The 15,694-nt window shown below is 41.6% G+C and overlaps 1 protein-coding gene across 6 annotated transcripts in view; it reads left to right on the top strand.

Moving 5' to 3' along the window:
• syt1a (synaptotagmin Ia) overlaps window positions 1-15,694 on the top strand; it is a 172,147-nt gene that overhangs the window by 639 nt on the left and 155,814 nt on the right. The window contains exon 1 of one of the 6 annotated variants that reach the window (XM_056367181.1): window positions 14,855-15,114. The exons of 1 other annotated variant lie outside the window; for it this stretch is intronic. The gene's annotated coding sequence lies outside the window, so the exon portion shown is untranslated. Of the gene's footprint in view, window positions 1-14,854; window positions 15,115-15,694 lie in introns of those variants that run through there. 4 more of the 6 variants (XM_056367179.1, XM_056367175.1, XM_056367177.1 and 1 more) reach the window with 4 other exon arrangements.

The following is a 15,694-nucleotide window of genomic DNA, read 5'->3' on the forward strand; positions in this document are numbered from 1 at the left end:
AATAATAAACTTAAAAAAACATACAATTTTTATGGGTTTATAGCGATCTGGCTATTAATTAAAGGGTCACAGACCCCAATATTGCACACACTTTTACTGTCCTTAAGGATGTAAAAATGACTGGTCTTGCATTTACGTCATGCAATATGCATTTACTTATTATGGCTTCATTGGAAACTCAACATGAATTTAATTTACATTTCACCGCTACATCTACATTTCCCCCACACTCTTCATATGTGGTTGTGCATTAGAGAAATGAGTCATCTCAAAGTAATGGATTTATGTGAAAGCTTGCTTTACCATTTTTCCCATAATTGCATTTGAATTGCTCAATTCCTGTAGTGCTGTTTACCCTGCTGCCACACTGAAAACCTTAGGCTTTAGTGATGGTCATCTACTTGTCAATGTACATGACGTTTCATAAGAGGAGATCTAAGCTCCAATCCATACATGTTAAGAGTTTAATATCCAATATGTTTATGCATGTGCTGCATTGTTGATAGTTTGCTGTGCTCCCTCTTCTCTCTGCTGTGCTCCTGTTGTTGTGCTTGTTTTAGTAACATGGCAGCCAGCACTCACTGCCACAACTGCTATCATATAGCATTTTATAAGCCCCACCTCCACCCTAGCATCCACCAGTAGGCTGTTTATTCCCCTGAGTAAAGGTTGATTATTGTCACATCCAAACTGTGTTGTGCAGAGTTTAGTTTTGCTCCTTGTGATTTAGGGTGACTGAGATGTAAGCTTTTTAGTTTGCTTATCTAAAACCCTCTCAGGGTGAATCACTGCAGTGATTACGTTAGACCCTAGAGGAACAAACAGCAACAATCTTAATGATTGTTTTCACACTGTTTTTTTTCCTTTCAGACACTACGTCATTTTTTTTTTTTTTTTCCAAATAGCATCCACAAACACAGATGACCTGGCCTGGCCTGTGTGCTTTCACTGTCATTTCTTCAATTTTCTTTCCAGTATTATTCTGGTAAATCTCAGTGACCACCTGTCACAGCTAACCGCATTGTCATTTTTGAAATCACTGTTTTTCAAAAATGCACTTAAAATGTTGGACTTTTGTATGGACTTCTTTTTGAAGATAGTCTGCTTGAATGCAGTTCTCTCAGGAAGTAAGAGAAGAAAAAACAGGTGGAATTGATGTGCATCTGTGCGTTCTCAAAACACATTTACTGCCCCTAATTAAAAAGTCTGTAATTGAGAGGCATAATGTGTTATTTGATGCTAATATGGTGCTTTATTTGCAACTAGAGCAATTGATGTGCGAAAATGATATTCTAGCTCTTTAGCAAATTGCCCTGGGAGCCCCAAAAATAAAAGAGCGTGTGTTTGCCAGTTGTTGGAAATGTAGAACAGCGAATACTATGAGGCATATTACTGAAATGAGAAAACCACCCCTGGCCTCCGAATGTGCATTGTACACAGAGTAGCATTTTATTTGTGAGCTGTTTTATATTACTAATGGATGGTTTCAAGGCTTGGCAGTTCTTCAAATGTACTCCCCCATGTAATATCCATTCTTTACAGCTTGTGCAGCCTGCATCAGTCACTTTATGGGGGTTTTCAGATGGATGTTCATTTATCAAACAGCTAAAGTGTAGCAGTGGGCTTTACTTTCAAACTGTTTAGAAGGAGGCTGTGGATTCACATGGGAACTTCCATTACTTTAAATCGTGTTAGGCAGCTAGAGGATTGCAGTGCATGCTGGGAGATAGGTCTATAGGATCCAAGGACTGCACAGAAGTGAATTCTGTGGGATAAGCTCATCTTGGAGTGTAAAGGGAAGAGGACTCGGCTATAATGGCACTGCACAATGGCACCCAGCTGGAGGTGCAGGATAGCTGGAGCAGTTGGTCACATGCTGTTGCCACAGTGGGTCCACATATATCACAATCGCCTCAGTGGGTCTTCATCTGCTTTTCAAATGATAAGCCTTTCTTCCTACGTGTGAATGGAGGCTATAAACAGGTCCGAGACGTGCAGTATAATCCACCTTCTCTCATCTTTTCCACAATTTCACTGATCTTAGGACTAAAACAACAGCCATTTAATTTGCAGTCAAGTGAGGAGAATGTGGAAGCGGAGAAAGTCACTTTAACATGGGCTCTGTACAGCATGCACTTCCAGCTGACAGGCGGATGAGCTGCAATCAGACCTCCTGCTCTGACTGGTCCATGCTGTGGCAATGATTGGTGAGTTTTGGTGGAGGAACGGTCAGAATGGGCAGCTTAGAGCTAAAGATGAGACTGTAAGTTTTTTGGAGTGTATTTAAAACACTGGTTCATACAGTGGAAATTATGGGAATGTGTTTGTGGAGGGATTATTGTAGAACTGCTCATGGAACAAGATTTTTAGTAGCACATTTAGTTTCTGGCTTGAGTAAGCCGACATTTACTGTCAAAATCCTTTTCTCTGATACAAAAGGTCACAAATGTCACAGACCTTTGCTTGTAGCACTATAAAACAGAGCAACAGGTAATGGTCAGGAAAGGTTGCTAATGTCTTATCCTTCAGTATTTCCATTTAGTATTGAAATCTAACATTGTGTCTGAGGATAGCCATGTCTTTGTGTTGATAAAGGCCCAGCACATGACAGCTTAATACACTTCCTCAGGCTCAGGAGTTTATATACAGCTAAGATATACTTGGATGGCACCACTTATTTAAATTGTTGTCTAAATAACAAATCCCTGTTTCCATTGGCTGTAAACTGTTAATGACATTTCATAACCTGAGAGCTTCAGTGTTTGTTTTACAACAGGTTGCTGTTCACCCTGTGGTGTAGTAAATTCTAATTTTCTTTTTGTATTACTGTAATTTTTTTCAAATAAGGGTTGAGGGCCTCTGGTGGAAAATGGGCTGAAATGAGACATGCCTGTTATTTCAGTAGTAAATGACCGCCAGAGCTGTGGCTGTTGTTCTGCTAAAAGGCTGACACACATAATGTCTAACCTAAAAATGCTCTGGTAATGTCCCTTCTAATCTAAAGCAGCAGGACCTGAAGACTGTTTATAGTTAACAGAAAATTGAGTTTAATGTTTTTTGTAGTATGTGTGTGTGTGTTTATGTTTGTATATCATGGAGTTAAGAATAAGGTACTTCAAATACTTACATACCACATTTAAACTTTGATGCAATGCATATAGGTAGTGGACAGAATGCAAGTGATACCCATACAGTGCACTTTCACTGGCCTTTCGTCTTGTCACTTGAAATATAGACAGAGAGTGCAATCAAACTTGATATACACATTTCAGCTATTACTAATTCGTTGAATATTGCCTCCAGTCTCTCAGTAGTTCAAAGATGGCTGTTTCACTACTTCATGTTCCCTGGGGAGAGTAAACACAGTAGTAACAAATCACAAATCCCACAACACCATCAGATCTCCTGAAACTATCTTGTCAAATCTTTCCTTAACACTTACCTCAAAGACTCAAGACCATAGCCGAACCAACTGGCCAATCAGAGATAAATTTGTCCAGATGCCCACTAAAGTTGCACAGCCCACTTCAGTCAACAAGCTCACAATTTTTCCTGAAATATCAGAGAAAATCAGGGACCCTGGTTAAGGCTTTCATGGCCAGGGTTTTTCCTGGCTCGAAATGAGGCGGAGGTGGTTCTGTCCTCATCATATGCACATATGTGCATGTGTACCAGGCCTTCGACTGGCTCAAGCAAACACCTTTTACAAGCATTGCATTTTAGGAGTTCTTTAGTTAATCATGAGGAATTTACAGCAATTATAAACAATAACAATTTACCTAATATAATTAATTTAAAAAGTAATCAACAATTGATCAATTAAGAGTGAAAATCTTCTCCTTTCTTAACCCCTACAACAAACCATTGCTGCCTTTGAGTCACATTTACAAATTCTCTGTTAGTGTCTCTATACATTTTTAAATCTGTACCAGTTGAATATTTTTCCAGCTGATTTTTGGCTGTTTCATTTGCTTGGATGCAAAAGAAACTATATTCACATGTTTGAAATGGATGCCACCACCTGACCCAAGTCCAACGCTTGTTAGAAAGTAGAGTTTTGTCGAGAGCTGTAAGTGGCATGAAATTTGACAGCCTTGTAATTCTATATGCAGGAGAAACCCTGATAGCTGCTCTTGAGGATGAACTGATGTCACAGATTCACAGATTTGAGTGTGAACCTCCAGGCTGCAGTATTATAAGATGCTGAAGCCAGTATTGGCAACAATTTGTGGAATCTTAATGCTGTCATGACACCCTACCTCCCATTTTCTTTGCTCCCGCTGTTGTACCACTGACAAAAAGTTTTCAATTACAGCCTTTTGGCAGAATGATGGCACTTTCTCTCCGTCTAACTTTTGTTCGAGGGTACACCTTCTTTTATCTCCCTCCGCTCTCTGAATCCATCAAGCCAGACTATTTTCTCTGAGGTGGGAGAGTTGGGACGAGAGAGTCTTTTGACCATGACTGATAACCATGGATGATCTGAGATGAAAATTACAGTTCACAACCACCAGCCGTATCAAGGACGATGGCATGACGAAACCATCCCTTCAGAAAATGCAGGGAAAAAAAGTACCTAAATAAGTACATTTCAGCAATGATAGAAGTGTCTTTGTGTTATGTAATGAGCTAAATTATAGATAATACTGCCCAGGAAAATTATAGGGTGTCAGTCACTCCTGTCTTCGCCGCTTAACTATCCTTTGATTAATTGTCCTGGCCTTGAGATGGGCTCTGATCCCCACAGGTGTGGATGGATTTGCTTTGTTGTAAAGCTCTTTATTCTTTATGAGAACTTCACTGTTTTGCTTCAGTTTATTTAGAACACAGGTGGTAATCAAACATCAATTGCAGAGTGATACTTCATAATTACACCACCTCCTCTGGATTCAAGGTTTGGTTCCAAATGTTAAAAAAATACCATTTCTTTGTTTTGTTAGTAGTGTTTAACTTTCTGAATAAATTAAAAGTAAAAGAAGTGATTCTAGCCGCGCTAGTGGGAATAATTCCCGTTAAATGAGAACTATTCAAATTTCAGTTCATCCTTCACCTGCCTCTCTGTGGCTTTCGCATACATTTAGTACTTAAACAGCATAATGTATGAATTAATTATTTAAAAACCTCCAAGTGATCCATGTTCACGCAATATATAAAGTGTTCATAACTAATAATTTATAGAAGGTCTAATAGTTTTGAACCAGAAAATGTCCTCTACTCTCTGAGAATCAGTAATTACATTAACCTTTTTTTCTTTGTCATTGTTTCCGAATGACTCTCAATCAAGCATGTGGGCTGCTCCCACGTTGTAAATTACAAGGCAGGACAATCAGGGGAATGTGGTGATTTATTTTTGTTGTTTTTTTTCCCCAGATTGAACCGTATTAAGGCAAAAAAAAAAAAAATCAAATCTTATAGTAAATGGTGTTTTTGGCATTTGACACAGTGTAATTACATGTTTAAAAAGACTGCTGGCTAACAATATGACTGAAAGCACCATTGTCTGAGAGCAATTGTGTGTTGTTTTTTTTCCCACTGATAACTGTGAAAAGGAAGTCAGTATCTGCTGGAAAAATGAAAATAAATTTTTGTTTTCTTCACCATTCATGCACCTCGTTTGTAGACCGTAGTAGAGTGCATGTAGATAAATCTGTATGAATTATTAAGGTGATGTTACTCGTCGTCATTTGTTCCAGGCTGGAAGCTCTGTAACATGTCGCACCAGTAGCCTACAGCTGTGAGACTCCACTAGCACTGATATCACGTGATGGCCTGGCTAAAAATAACCCTCTCTCCAACACATGATGAGGATGATACCCACACTAAGAATAGGCCCACTGGAGGGAAAGCGACATGATAGTAAATCATCAGTGAAGCAGTGGCTGCAGCGCAACAGAGAAGGGATTTAATAATTTGGCCTTGAAACAAAGCGATATCAGCAATGCCAGTGACAGAATCATTTGCTTGGTGCAGCCTTTGTTTGGTGTGTGTCAGGTACATACATGGCGCTGTATCCGGTCCTACCTGCACACATCTCTGTTAATGGACTTGATGAGAGAGAATGAATCTTGGTTTTGGTATTTTGTGCGTTTCCCTGCTGCCTTTATCTGAATTTATGTGGTGACTTACAATAAGTACAGCAGTAGAATAAGATCCTACAAAAGTTTTCACTTTAACGTTCAGCAAAAACAAGACTCAACCAATAGTATAGAGATCAATAAGTCTAGAAGAGTAGATTCAGGATATTTCTCTGGACCATCTGCAGTTGGTATGGGAACAGAAACGACCTAAAAGCTAAGCAGACAGCAGGATCTTTGGTGAAACTGATTGTAATATAAGAGAGAGAGCATGCTTAGATATGTAGGACCGGACCTTGACTTGGAGGTAAATAGCTGGTTGTCTTTTTGTAGCCATAACCAACAGTCCTGTGAATTTATTGCTAACTTCCAGTAGAGGGAGTGTGGGAGTGCACTGACCTGGAAGAATGAGGGGAGGTATGAATTGTGGTCATGTGGATGTTAGAGTAGGAGGAGAAGGGAGAGGTTTATGTGGCATTTTAAGGGTTGACTGGATGAACATGAGGTCTCGGTAATAATAAGGAATCAGATCTTGGCTCGATGAGTGTATCTACTAAACTATATGTTGTAGTATTCTTCTCACACTTTTCTCTTTTTCTCTTCTGCAGCTTAGATCAATGAGTCATTGATACTGAGTTTGTTATTTGTAGATGAGGCGTAATGGAGAAAAGATATCGGTCATAATTAGGGATGCGTACAGAAACCTGGTATTAGTCGGGCCCTGGGGGCAAATTTTTAAAGGCCGGAGTATCGATAGGCTCCGACGTTATCGGTTCTGCTTTCGGTACATCAAAAATTTAGAAAATTATAGCGACATAAAAGTTCTCTCGAACATTTTCTCTCACCAACTCTGTTTCTTATTAAGACATTTGTCTATGAATGATGGCATTTTTGTTGTTCCCAATCCAGGTGTGCAAGGGGCAGGGGCAGCTCTGTCACTTTGGAGCACCGTGCAGCACAGACACACGGGTCCCATTCAGATATTAACATCCGTCTCGGGTGATCCCTTCACAAGTGGTCAGCTGTAAATTCGTCAGTTCACACCTGACTTTAAAATGTGTCTCCACATGCGTCTCGAGTGACCACTTGTGATCAGATGTCACTTCCATGCTTCCCTGCGTCACATTCTGATTAGTCCCAACGCAGTTGCATCATGAACGGAAAATATTTTACTATTTCAAATAAAACTTTATTTCACTGTAAGACCTATAATTCGCTCAACCCCTCTGTGCCCCGCTCACTCTCTCTCACTCACTCACTCACTCACATACACACATATACACAAGCATATTCACCCGTCTGTCGATTGGCTAAAAACAACAATATCTGTTTATAGGCATATAAAACGGGGAAGTGAGAGCCGATCACAAGTGGTCAATCGAGATGCATGTGGAGACGCATTATTTTTTGTGGCGACAAACAATACAGTAGACAGGGATGGGGGGAGGGAAAGATAGTGGTTGGAGACTTGTGAAGGAGCTGCGGTGCACGGCAGCCTCATTCACCTATTGTCTTATAGTGACCACTTTGATTGTGGATGCAAAGAAAACAGGCAGAAGTCTACTGGGGGATGCAGCTAAGCCACATCTGGTTGCTTTCAAATGCAGAGCCTAATTTACTGGGAAGTGAGTAACTGATGACCTCTGACAGTAATCATTTGCAAGAGAGGAAGTGAAAAGTGGTGAAGACCCATTAAGCAGCATCAGTTGACTGACTAAAAACAACAATGCCTACCTGTTTATTTGCATATAAAGCAGGGAAGTGAGATCCGATCACAAGTGGTCAATCGAGATCCATGTGGCTGCATGTTAATACCAGGTCTGAACATGGCCTTAGTGTCTATGGTGGAGGGAGCTAAATGTTTTGAAGTGAGGTTCAGTCTTTTGCATGTAAGAGCAGCAACACCAGTGATCTCTGAAAAGTCCGTCACATACAGGCGGAGAAATGTACAGTTTTCGGGAAGACAAGCTTATAGTTCATCCGTCGTTGCATCAGGTGTGTTTTGTATGCTGCAGCCTGGAGCTCACACACAGAGTTGACTACATTATACGAACATGGGTTGATAATAAAAAGTAGCCATTAGCCAGCTGATCATTACGGGTGTGTTCTTAAATTCATATATATTATATTCGTATGCATAGTCTGAACTGTTGTTCATGAACTCAGTTTGACAAAAAGTACAGATAAGATTACTGTTAAAATACCGGATCGATAAGTGGTATTGATAAAAGTAGTAGTACTGTTAAAATCTTAATGATACCCATCCCTAGTAATAATGCTGAGGGTTTTATAAAACCAAAAAAATATAGATAAGAACTAAAGAACCACAAGCACCTGACTAATTAATGTACCAAAGATGGTAATCTTTATGCATGGACCATAACCTTGCATGAGATATGAGACTGCATCTTTGTAAGATTTGAACACCATCCTTTTTCTTCCAAATCTTGTTGTATGATATCCACATCATGTTCATTGATGTATTTCATGTGTGGCCATGATTTGTTGCCCTTGGGCGAGCAGTAAAAAGATCTCTCGTGTCAAGGGTCATTTAATAGGGGATTGAACCACAGTGCATCATATCAGTATATCCAACAGCCAGGTTATATATTACCTTTAAGGCACTATATGTGGAGTTGGCAGCACTGTCACTGGAAGGCAGACAGGCAGCCATCTTGGTTCCTATAAGAAGATGATGTGCCCTCAGGCAGACATGCTAACCCCATTTATCAAGCACCTTAAAATGACTGGGCTGACAGACAGGTCGATGTATGATCATACAACCACGGGTTGTATCGTGTGTTGATGAGGAGGTGTTGGCACATGGCTGGCCCAAACATCTCCCCAGGCAGATGGAGCGATAAGGCTGGCTGGAGGTCTGGATGGACTGATAAGAGGAAGTGGCTCACCTTCTACTTGGATGACCCCTGAGAGGATCAGGGTTGCTGCAGTGAAGGGAAGGACATTTCATCGAGCTGATTTCATTCTAGTTCAGTTGTATATTTTTTTCAGTTCTAGGATCTGATGAGTTTAAATTCTGCAGATTCATGCATCACCTCAGGGTGTTGATCTTTAAAAATAAATCAAAGTTCCTCGATGACCTCAGTACGCTCGACTGCATGTCATAAAAGACAAACTCCTCTAAGGACACCTGCTGCCTTGTTTATGTGACAGATTAGATATTATCACAGCTTCCCATTTAGTCAGTGATGTGCTCAGTGTATTTAGAGAATTAGCTTACCATGTCTCTGCCTTAAACTAATCTCCTGAACTCAATTTTACCATAACAATAGAAACCATTAGCAGGCTCAGTGGTGGGAAAACATTACAGGATCCCTCCCTCGGGTTTCTTGGATTAGTTAAGTGTCAAAACTGTTGTCTTACTCACTTTATGAACAGTATATAACTTCATATTTTTATCATTACCTAAATTTGGGAAGTTTTTGCCAAAATTGGATCTGACGATTATATTTTTTTAATCCTTTACCATTTAAGTCAACATTTATAATTCTTAAAAAATCGAGTGACGATCTTGCATTTCCTTTGAGGGGTTCTCGTTTTCTGTCTGTCAAAATGAAATTCCCAGTGTGGCGACAAACAATACAGTAGACAGGGATGGGGGGAGGAAAAGACAGCGGTTGGAGACTTGTGAAGGAGCTGCAGTGCACAGCAGCCTCATTGACTGAATGCCACTTCGATCGTGGATGCAAGGAAAACAGGCAGAAGTCTACTGGGGGATGCTGCCAAGCCACATCTGGTTGCTTTCAAATGCAGAGCCTAATTTACTGGGAAGTGAGTAACTGATGACCTCTGACGGTAATCATTTGCAAGAGAGGAAGTGAATATTGGTGAAGACCCATTAAGGAGCATCTGTCAATTTCATCATTTGTTATTCCTCAAAACTACTTCACAAAAATGAAAGTCCTGACTGTGAATCATCAGGCCACAAACAGGCTTGTTTCTGCAAATGTAAAAGTCTGAAATTGAATTATAACTTCACAAAGTAGCAGCTTCCACGTCATGGAGTGTCCTGTTATTGATCTCCCTCGCTGCTGTGATTGAGAATCACAGAGGGTGTGATCGAAAATGTTACATAAGAAATTCTTGTCATTCAGTGTTGAATCTGAGCCCAGTGCTCCTCTAATTGCCATCTTTTCCTGTGAATATGTGGTTAAGAGTTGGAGGGTTTAAGTGACGGCAGGGTAGTTAAAATCAATATAAGAAGATTAGTCCATCCAACGGCATACAAAACATTACTTAGAGCTGTTTACTCGCTTTACAGATCTGGGAAATTGGCAGACATGTCCGAGAGAGTTTAAGGTCTTAATTTGAATTTCAACAGGCCTATTACCCAGAATGCCCCATCAAAAAGGACATTGATTATGTCCTGTTCTAGCCATGTGACTCAATCACAAAAGCAAAATTCTAATTATATATTGATTGTAACATGGCAAAGAAATATATATTTTGAGGTTTGTATGTGTAATTCTTTAGATAAGGAACAATTTCCCTGTGAGTCATCCTTCTGATTGTTGATGTGGCTTACGAGTCGATGACCGTTATTTATGCATGACATTTTCTCCAAAGTATAACTCCGGCCTGTCATCTCTCAGACATTCCATTTGCTAACTGCGGTGGTAGTTTTCTCCAGCCCTGATGGGCAACTGCCTCTTTTCTTTGCAGTGACATCTCGAGATGTGTAATTTTTCAGTGAGCTTGCTCATTTCTATGCAGATTCATTTGGCACTATGGTCTCCATTCACCTTCACTTGTCACCCGTCTCATCTGCTCTTCCATGCTCCTGAGCCTTATCATCTGCAGCGGGTATAGCCCTGTCATCTGGCCGCGAACAAGCAGGCAGGCTGACAGCCGCCCACCATTTACCCATCAGGCTTTTCTCTGCATACACATGCATGCTTTGGAAGAAAGGTGCTTGATTTAAATGTATGACCACGTGTACTCCTCCATCTGCCCCTGAGGTGGCGAGTGTGAGAGGGTGCGGGCAGAGTCGGGGACGCCGATGCAGAGATGACACAGTGGTGCACAAGTGTCACATCATCCATCAGTCTGTCACAGGCTGTTGGCCGTCTTCTCCAAGCGATGCTGTCGATCTGTAAACAAGAGAGAGAAACACCAGGCTTCCCGGGGCGCTGTGCGTGCAGACAGTTGGGGCAGGGCAAACCACTGCCTCTATGAATCACACCAGCAGACAGCTGATTTGACCAAAGCGGGGGTTTGATCCACACAGCCATGTCGGAAGCATGAAAACAATCAATGGCCCTGTGACATTTTCTAATGAGGGAATAACGTCAACTGGGAGAAACTAACAACCGTAGTTTTTCCACTTCAGCACCTTGAAAAGAGCAGTCTGATTGGTTTGATGGACTGAATAATTAGGATGGATATCCCTAGATGTTTTTTAGTGCTCTGCTTATTAGCATTGGTTCTTAAAAATGCTCATTATATAGCCTTTTGAATGATACTATTAATGTTAAAGTGAGACACTAGTGAGATGGATTTTATTGATTGACACCTCGGTTGTAAGTGCAGCCAGATCTGAGGTGTCTGTGATGTATTTGGCTGTTGATGGACATATTCAAAACCAGTCCAGCACCCTTTCATCACTCACTGAGCCAAGCAGTAATCGGTAATCTGACGTATGTTGGAAGATGGGTGAGGGAACTCACTTGGTCCTGTATCGCCCCTCTAATTATTTTCCCCACCACATGATTAATATTGTCACTTTGATTTTGTTCTGAGCTCATTAGAGGAGAGACGCTGTGGCAGAGGACACAGCTCGTACAGCAAGGGGTCGGCGATATTTGCTGCCCTGTCGTTTCCAGGCCTCAGAGACACCTCTGTCCTCCAGGATTCGAGGACTCTGGGCCAGGCCAGTGGAGCAGGATCGGCTGCTTGCCTGCCTGCCTGCCTGCCTGGTGGGGTCTGCTGACTGGGACAGGGCCAGGGACATGACTGGGGCCAAGCTATTTCTGAACAGGACCAGGGAGAATGCAGCTGGTGCTCCTGCTGTTGACAGTGCCAGAGTGCCAGTGGAGCCCCTCCAAAACCAATGAGCTCTTTCATATCAAGACAAACCACCATTGAGGCCAGTGATCCCTGTCCTGCCCACGGCCAGAGCCTTGGCTGAGGACACACAAGGCCAAGAGGTGTAAATTTGGCAGGATTTTTTTATGCAGGGGAGACTGATACACTGAACCCATATCTGTCTTTAAATAAAAGTAAGCATTGCTGTGTCAGTACCACCAACCACTGAACTACTGATGAGGTGAAGTTGAGCGTATGACTTTCCTAAACCACTTCAGTGCAATACTGTCACTCTGCCTGAAGCAGCTGCTAAGCAACCTGATAATTAAGCTACCATTGGTGTTGATACAAACCTTTAATAGCGGATGGTTTAAATGCTGTTTCAGTGGGTTTTCTTCCCTGTCAAGATAAAAGTATATGCAAAACTCTCTTAATTTGTCAAATTTTCTGACATAAAATAGATCCAAAAATAAACAAGAATAGATCATAGCTGAAAACATTTGAAGCCAGTTTAAGTCTGCTGGTGCTGGTGTCTGTATTGACTTTAATAGACATCAGTCAACTGAGGGTCAAGTTCATTCTTGACCTTGGAAACAGTGGTTGAGAAAACAGTCTCGCCACTAGGTCCATTTAGAGGCTGCTTTGAAGCTTTCACTCATGTTACATAATCTTCAACTGCAAACATATGGCATTGTTGATTTTTTTCCTCATCCGTAGTGACTTAGTCTCACTCCTAATTATGCAAAAGCTCCATAGCAGCTACTAAATGTTGTTCACATTGTTGTGAATGAAAATATTTTGTTACTATAAATGGTCTATCATCTATTACATTCTTATAATAAAAACCAAAACTATGCTGGAGGGGAGGATGACCTTTAATGCTGGATAAAGAAAGATCACCACAGGGTGCTACAGTATGTGACTCACCAGTGGAAAACGGACGGTCTCTCCTCGGTTTTTGAGGAGGCTTTGACTAATTGCGTAAAAACACTGACATGACACGAAAGGAGAAGATCAGGCAGCTTATATAGAGATTTTTAACTCTTAGTCATTAGTCACTTTCCATCACAGCAACTACAGGTATGCTGAAGTGATATTTTGACCCCAAACAAATATCAAAACAGTATTTTTGACTGTATTTTATGTAAATATGTTCATATTCATATATGGATAGATTACCATATATTATCTAGATGATAAAAATACCTTTTAAATAACACACTTGAACCAAATAAACTTAAGATTTTCTTGACATCTGGGCCATTTTGAATTTTATTTTAATTAAATTGAAAGGCACTTCAATCCATCCATTCATCCACTGGAGTCCAACCCAGCTGACATTGGGTGAGGGTCTGGGTAACCATGGACATGTTGCCAGCCAATCACAGCGCTTCACAAACAGTATAGACTGACAACAACCCTTAAAACTTTTACAGGGACAGGAAAAACAATAAATTGATCATTCAGGCCTCTAATCTCCAGAATGCCTAATAACAAGCTTAATGTCAAGCTCAAGATCAACAAGTTTGTTAATCAATTAACTCTAGTTATTACAATATATTATGAGCATGAGCATCCTTATAGCTCATCCTGAGCAACACCTCACCTCACATGTTATGGGACAGGCAGAGAGCTCTATTCACTCATCTGCCTGGGTTTCTGTCTGACCTTTAAGTGCAGCTGGGCTCCACTTTTATTCATGCCATGCGGCCAATAGAAAACCTCATCTGCTACCTGAGGCAGCTAAAAATGGAGTTATCAGCCACTTTCCATATTCATGAATCCTGCGTCTCATGATCACTTTACTGCCATGTCTCAGCCGCTTCATTTCCTCCCTTAAATTTGAAGTATTTTAATAAGATAGACAATTTATTTAAAATGTAAGATAATAATATTTAACCATTTCCAATATTTTTTATTATAATTTACATAATAATTAGATAAATCGACCCAGATGTTCAATTGAGGCACATTAGTATTAAATTGGATTTTATTTCAGAGAATTTCAAAATAACTGAGGTGAAAATATTAGTTATGGTCACTTCAAACTTTTTAAAAATTGCTTATACTCAGTATATATAACCTCTTCATTGGGTTTAGGACAGTGTAACAACATATTCAATCACTGAAAGATTGTCCTTGCAGGTGTTTGTGTGGCTTTTCTATTGACGGGCTCAGCCCTCCCCTGGGGAAATCATCTTCCCTTCATGGGCAAGTTCTTGGTGGATGCTGTGTGTGTGTGCACACATGCATGCATGTGTGTGTTTTGGTATTTGTTCATGTACAAGGGCAGGCCATGGCTTACTATGAACTGACACACACTCATACACACAGGCATCCTCCCAAGGTCCCCAGGATCCTAGGGGACGGGATTTTTTTCAAGTGTCCTTGAAGGTGACGTGTGCCTGGAGGGGCTGGGAGGCACAGAGGGGGCATGTTAATATGTGTTGAAAGGGTCATCTTAGGTTACACAGTGTTGCCCACCATCCTTGGCGTCTCCCCACTACCCAGCCAATCACAGCCAAGGACTCAGTGATGCAGTGCCCCTCTTACTGGAGGGATTCCTAGGAACCGCTGCGTGACGATGCTGGCTTTGGGTGTCTCTCTCACACCTCCTCCTACTCTTCCTCCTGTTCTCTGCCCCCGGGTTTCTTTCTCCTAGCCTTGCAAGAGGTGTATCCGCTGCCTGTGTTTGAACAAGAGATGATCTAGCGCCATTCACACTGCTCCCATAAGACTGGCTATATAGACAGCAGACAGAGTCATCATCCAGCCCTCTTTCTCTCCTCCGAAACCAGGCTCCACCTCTCTCTCTCTCTCATTCCCTCCCTGTCTCTCCCTCTCTCTCTCTTTCTCTTTCTCTGTCAGCCTCACACTCACACACATAACACACACACACTCTGTGTTCCCACGACTCCCTTTTCCTACTCCAGATGAGCGTGTCTCCTCGTCAGGGCGAGCAGATTTGGAGCTGAAGGTGTGCTGCTGTTGCCAGGTAAGAGCGCACATTTCCTCTTTGGGCCACCCAGAAGTTACAAAGAAATAGGGTGTCTCTTGTTTGTGGGTGTGTTTTTGTGGCGGAGTGGTTGTGTGTTTATGTATCGGTGTCTAGGTGACACAATCAGGAAGGGTGGATCAGGAAGGGTGGGTGCTTTGAGGGTGCCACAGGGGGGAACTACACTTTGCTACAACTCCCAGCCCCTCTCTGTGACACCTTTTTTGGCGCCCATTTTCACTGTGCCTTTCATTGCCATGTGCACCAAACAGCTTTTTGTGTGCTTGCTTGATTGCTAGGAAACTGCTGTAGGTACAGGGTGGAGCGCAGCTGGCGACAGCAGATCGGCAGCAACATATAGAGCATGCCTCTCATGGTTGCGAGGGGAGACCACGGTGTGGATGTGTGGGCGGATAGAGAGACAAGGGGAGGGGAATAGAGACAGAAGACGAGGAGCTGCTTTCATCCCATGGAAGCTAATCCCTCTGTTTGTTCACCTCTCTCCATCAGATAAAATGGGCTGTGGCTGTGGTGCCCTGTCTTTTTTTTTTTCCTCCTCCACTCTCCTCCATCCTTCAAT

Source organism: Seriola aureovittata, chromosome 22 (genome assembly GCF_021018895.1).
Source record: "Seriola aureovittata isolate HTS-2021-v1 ecotype China chromosome 22, ASM2101889v1, whole genome shotgun sequence".
Classification (NCBI taxonomy): Eukaryota; Metazoa; Chordata; class Actinopteri; order Carangiformes; family Carangidae; genus Seriola; species Seriola aureovittata.